The following is a 6,323-nucleotide window of genomic DNA, read 5'->3' on the forward strand; positions in this document are numbered from 1 at the left end:
AAAAAAAAACATGTTATTTTTTTAAAATAAATTAATATAATAATAAAGTGTAGTAACTTAAAGTAGAGAAATTTAATATTATATCACCATGGCGTCATAAAAAAAAACCTCACATCTATGACACATTGAATTGCAAATTTATCTTATTTTTGGGGTTAAATAAAAAAAGTTAGCAACAGCATTAAACACATAGATATTTAACTTATATAAACATTTTGAGGGTAAGCCTGTGGTCTCCTATGAGAAAGACTAGAAAGATGCAAATGAGAAATGTTTTTGTAGTTTTTGCAGTTATTTCTTACATCAAAGAAATTTGAACAGCTAAATTGAATAAGTAAGACATCATTCAATCATATTATGACTGATGTCTTGCAGAGTGATATTTTGTGTAACATCTAAAGAAAGTTATATGATAGATTGTTGTATCTGTGATTTTGAAATTTAAGGATATTTAAAAGAAGTGTCTTTATAGAACTGCATTCTTTTGGTCTACGAGTTATTATTTTTCAAAGTAAACTAAAAATCTGAAAAAGTCCAAAATAAATTTCTTGTTAGTTTCAAATGTGATGTATGTATGACATCACTATTCATAAATCATCTGAAGCTATTAGTAAATAGTTTTCTATGATTCCATCTTTACTATAAGATGAAGATCGAATGTTTGGATACGCCATCAAAACTGATGCAATATTTTCTTTTATTTCACAATGATGATGGAACAATCATTTGCTTAGAATGTGAATATGATGTATAATTCTAAGATTAATCTCCAAACAATCAGACTTAATTTCCGGATCCCATCTTTTGGAACTATTAGTAATTAGCAGAATACTGTCCGTTGTTATCAAGTAATTATTAGATTGCTATATTGTCTAGTCATACTGTTACTTGATAGGAGGGTCTTGTTGGGCGCTAGTCATATATTTCTGTAACTGCGCTATTTTACTGACACATTCAATTATAAATAAGGCTTGTTTAGTTCAATAAAATGATATATTACGTTTTGGACTGTCTACAATTTTTGTTTATATTTCACACAGCTTTAGGACATCCCTTGATATCCTCATTTGCACAGTTACTACTTAGTTGTAACTGAAAAAAAACCCAACTACAACAGTGTCTGCAATCCTAGGTAGGGAGGTTGATCTGACTACAATACGTTTGTTTGCATTGTAGATGCTAGCAGACTTATTAAAATCTTTGTTTTTATGTAATTAAGGAAATATTTGACGGCTAGACTATTCGTGAATTTATAGCTTTTAGTTACCAATATCTGTTTTATTGATCATAAAGTGATACATTAATGGAACAAAATATTAGTTCAATATTTGATCCCTAACATTTGGTCGTTACAATATTAACATCATTTAAATTTATATATATAAAAAAACGACCTCGGAGTTTAATTTAGAAACATTTAGTATTTCTGTCAAATTAATTGAATTTACCTTTATATCTATTTAATCACATTTATTTAGATAGATTAAAATGCCAGAAGCCATATGTAACCACTTGACCGCGGTCAGTTCTAGTTAGACGTAGATTTTATGGATAAATTGTTACTGTTTGATAAAAATCACAGTTTTTAACGAACAATAACACTCTTTTATTGATGATTATTATAACAACTCGTATCTTATATAGTGGAAAATTATCACGTCTACAGACCATTGAATTTCCATCCAATTATTTATTTGGGGACTTTAATGGTCATCTCTTTCACAAAGACTGGTCCACAAACACCTGTCCTGTGTATTGTTTGGCTAGTATAATTGTTGACAGTTTGTAAATGCTACAAAATAAAACTTACAATACAAATATCAACTGGAATATTGATAATGTAAATCTCGTGCTTTCTCAATATTTAACGTTTATTTTGATAACATAAGAAGATATTTGAATAGAATAGTTATTTTAATTTTAAAAAATGAAATAAGTCTTTAATCTTAATATCAATCTCTTATACCTTAATTTCTAAAATAATGAAAATGCCTGGGGGAGATTGTACTTTGATTGATACTAAGATTTCATAAAATTAGAATTATAGTAAAAAGAAGTTTCTGTTTTTAAAATGTAACTGTGGCATTCATGGACTAAACCAATTCAGATATATTTATACGTGTAGTGGACTTTACGTTAAATAGAAATCGTTAAGAAACGCTCAATTTTCTTTCAAATAAAATAAAAAGAAATGAAAATGGAAAATGAAATCCACAAATACCTGTAAAAACACTTAAATAATGATATTATTTTCTTTAAAAAATCATAATGTAAGAACTTTCTAAACTAACGGGCAGTTAATGCACCTTTTGATTTTCTAAAAATATATCTTTTAGACAGGAGAATCAACTAGTACAATAACCTTCCCCCTTAAAAAATTTAGTTGTATTTTATTGAAAATTATAAATATATAAGTAGCCTACAGATGTTCTAAAACCGTAAATAAATAGGGAGTATATCAAAACATTAACTTGTCTCGAATTGAAATATATTCCTATAGGTATATTTTGAAAATTGTAAAAACATACCTTTTCTTTAACATGACAAACATGTTATAAAGATATATGTTTCTTTTAAATTTCTATAAATGGTCAAAAGATAAAGTAAGAAAGTAAAAAAATTGAAAAAAATGTTACTTATTTTATGTTGGACTGTAAGATTTAAAATGTGTTATCCTTGTGTGTAACCATGAAATAACGTCCGATTTAATCTTTCAAGCATCATCCTATTTCTGATGATAGCATTGAACGTCAAACTTTTAGTTTTTTTGTCCTTAACGTTATGACCACCAAAATATAATATGATTTTCATTATGGTACGGCTGAACGTTACTTTGTAAGTTATATTCAGGTGTCTTAAAAAACCACAACAATTACCCTTATATATACCCGACCTTGGTTTTGTGTCTTATACATCACGTACAAATTGATGCAGATCAAGTTGTACTGTAGTAAAAGGATTTGTATTCATTACATTATTTATGAGACATATCTATAACATAATCTGTCACCTTTTAAATAAAAAATAATAGAGCATTTTAAAGGTTTTAGGAGCGCATTGGGTCATCAACGGGCAATGATATTTTGTTCCGTTCGTGTTTTGTTCTGCTGGTAGATAACAATCAGATTGACAGCATGTCAAATCGACAAAGATTATTATATAAGTATCAATTATGTCATTCCACATCTAGTAAATGCACTTCAAATATGTAGGTAGCATACTGAATTGAGTTGACAGATAGGTTCAATAAGCATAAAAGATATTTGATTCATATATCTTCAAGATGACGACCTCTGTATTTCTGTATCTTGTTTTTGAATATTTTGTTCTCTCTTAAACAGGGTTATAATATTTTCAATAGCAAAACATATTCCTACAAAACGTTTCCATTATATCAATACTTGTCACAAAAATAAATAATATCAATATAAAAGGTTAGTTAGATTTGATTGATTAATTGTAGGTGTTAAACGCCACTTTCACCACACTTGGCCATGTTTTGGACACCCTGGTCTGTTGAGAGATCAAAACCTTGCCTTAACCTCAATGTTTATAAGGTAGTGATCACTTAATAGACGCTGTCTCGTCGATATGGGCTGTCTCACTTCAATAAGATGTATATTAAAAATGGTTTTAGTGAACAACTTTCGGTTCTGATTGATGGTATAAACTATACTAGTAGTCGCATACAATGTATATTTTTTTATGAAGGACTTATCTTTTTACCTCTAATCGTTTTGTGAAATTTAAAGTCATACTTAATGTAACCATCAACTCTTTGATACAAGTATTTGTAAGTTTGTTGGAATAATTGTTACAAGAATAATTTAAAACTTGACAATCTGTAATTATATTCATTTGTTTGACGTGTCGCATTATGCCTGATTAATTTTGCATCAAGTAATGATAACCTATATAATTAGACTGATCATTATGGGTCATTCACAAATTTCCCCAAAAGTACACGAATTAAATGGCATAATTTATGAAGAAAATCATCAGTATATCAGTATGTAAAAATGCTGATGAAATCTTTCTTAGAACCTTTGACAATGACACACATATGTATAGAACCTTTGACAATGACACACATATGTATAGAACCTTTGACAATGACACACATATGTATAAATGATCACATGGATAATTTTTAATATTCTGAACTGGTCTCCTGATACTAGAATGAGTGAAAATAATAAGAATCGATACACTTAATTAAATATTGATGCCAATTGTATTATATTTCGTCATTTTTTGGAAACGGTCAGCACTTGTTTATGTCTAAGGAGTTATCAAGAGTACCAGGATTATAATTTAGTACGCCAGACGCGCGTTTCGTCTACATAAGACTCATCAGTGACACTCATTTCTAACTGAGTCCTTAGCTTAAGGAAATTTAAGATTTAATAGCTAATCGGGTATGGACATCATAAATTTCTCATCAATTTATCTTTACTATAATGGTTCTAGAAATGATAAAGTATATAATTAATAATATTGTTAACTTGTAAAAACAAATCGACCAAATAAGACTCAATATTAGATAGAAGTAATCACCGAATTTGTATTAATCATGCACAATACGACAGAAGACACTATTGTAGCAGAATCTATAGACTATTCCAGAGAACATGAGACCACTCTCAATGCTTATTGTTAGGTTCATGTTTCACAGTCTTTAGCTTACTATGGAATGTTTTGGGAATATATTTGTCTTTTTGTCTTCTTCTGTTTTTTGCCATGGAAATGTTTTCGAATTATGATTTAAAATTTCTCCCCTTAAAAAAATGAATTACATTTATTTGGACTCTTAAGACAAGTACTGTAAAGAACGACCTCTTCAGATTCTACCCACATATTTTTAACTTCAGATACTTACAGCTACGTTTAATTCAAGTTTAAACATGGTTTATCAGAAAATAACTACAATTTGAAATCTGAGAAAAGTTGAACACGTTTGAATAGTTTACCGTGAGGACATACCGATTATAAATGAGTAGTTTAAAAACTAGAATAACCGTCAATAGCTCGATGCCAAATATTTGGAAGGCTAAATGCGTATACCTTATTTTGAAATCCATAAAGCAGCAAGCAAGGTTTAGTAGACATGCGATTTGATTTATTGTTAGTTAATAGTTTAATCAAATTCAAAACTAACTTAATTTTCAATTACTATATTTTGGTAGTGATGAAAACAAAGACAGTCCAAAAATGTAAAAGCATTAAATTAAGGCAACAGTATTTCTATTTTCCGTTGATTTTCAAATATCATGTACCGATTGCAATAAACACTATTCCCATATAGTGCAACTCGATGAATGCATGCTATGTTGCATGCACTTTGATTTTGATAGCAAATATTTAAATTGATTACTTCTAAAAAGAGTAACAACCCCGACAGATTTTCCAATTAAAATAGGGAGGTCAATGCTAACTGAATATTGAAAAAAGAAAACAATGGACTTCAAAATAGGAATGTAAAGTAATAAAAAAAGAATCAAAGTTATTTTCAATTAAAACAAAAGAGGGAACGTGATAATGTTATATCTTTAAGAAAGATCAACTGACAAAAGCTCAGATCTTAACTCTCACCGTAATAAATTACAAAAGATATAATCGAAAACAAGTGATAATCTCCATATCTTACCTTAACAAGTTATAAATCCCTTGTTTAAAGTTAAAACAAAAATTTTTTCTCACGATCTACCCGTTACAACGGTAAATCCGCAAGTATTAGGAAAAATTTGATCAGGTTACGATAAGAGTGCAATATTTTACCCTGGGTTGGTAAACACAGAAGTTGACTTGTGTACAGGCGGTCAGTTGATCAATTAATCGATTTAGTAGAGTGTTTAATCTGGGCAATTGATACCAAATTTTTGTCACCACGCCTTCTTCAAAACGTTGCGTACTTTTATTTTTCACACCGTATGATATTTCAAAATATGATATTTCGAATAAAGCTTAATTTATAATTTGTTAAATTTAACATTACAGTGAGAAAATTTAATTCAGTTTAATAAAGCTCTTGATAAAAAGACAGATTCATAGCTGACATTAGTAGCTAGTCTCATATGTATACATACGACAAACATTTCGCGTGTTTAGTTTCACCTGTACACAAAGTCCATAAAACTGTTTAAATATGAGCACGAAAATAAAAAAAAAAACCAACTATGTTAGTTAAACTTTAAGTAAACCAATACAAGGTATATATATACAAATATGTAAATAAACTTACAGGTTAACAATTGTGTAATAAAATAAAGATGTTCGTTCCAAATAACTCGAATTTTCAGAGAGGGTCGAATACCAAAACAATG

At 28.9% G+C, this 6,323-nt stretch overlaps 1 protein-coding gene across 1 annotated transcript in view; it reads right to left on the minus strand.

The window, feature by feature from the left end:
• Positions 1 to 5,817, minus strand: part of LOC143064020 (sonic hedgehog protein-like) — a 30,458-nt gene extending 24,641 nt beyond the window's left edge. The window contains exon 1 of the mRNA XM_076236518.1: positions 5,648 to 5,817. The gene's annotated coding sequence lies outside the window, so the exon portion shown is untranslated. The remainder of the gene's footprint in view (positions 1 to 5,647) is intronic.
• Between the last annotated feature and the right edge of the window lie 506 nt (positions 5,818 to 6,323).

This window comes from Mytilus galloprovincialis, chromosome 2, assembly GCF_965363235.1.
Source record: "Mytilus galloprovincialis chromosome 2, xbMytGall1.hap1.1, whole genome shotgun sequence".
NCBI lineage: Eukaryota > Metazoa > Mollusca > Bivalvia > Mytilida > Mytilidae > Mytilus > Mytilus galloprovincialis.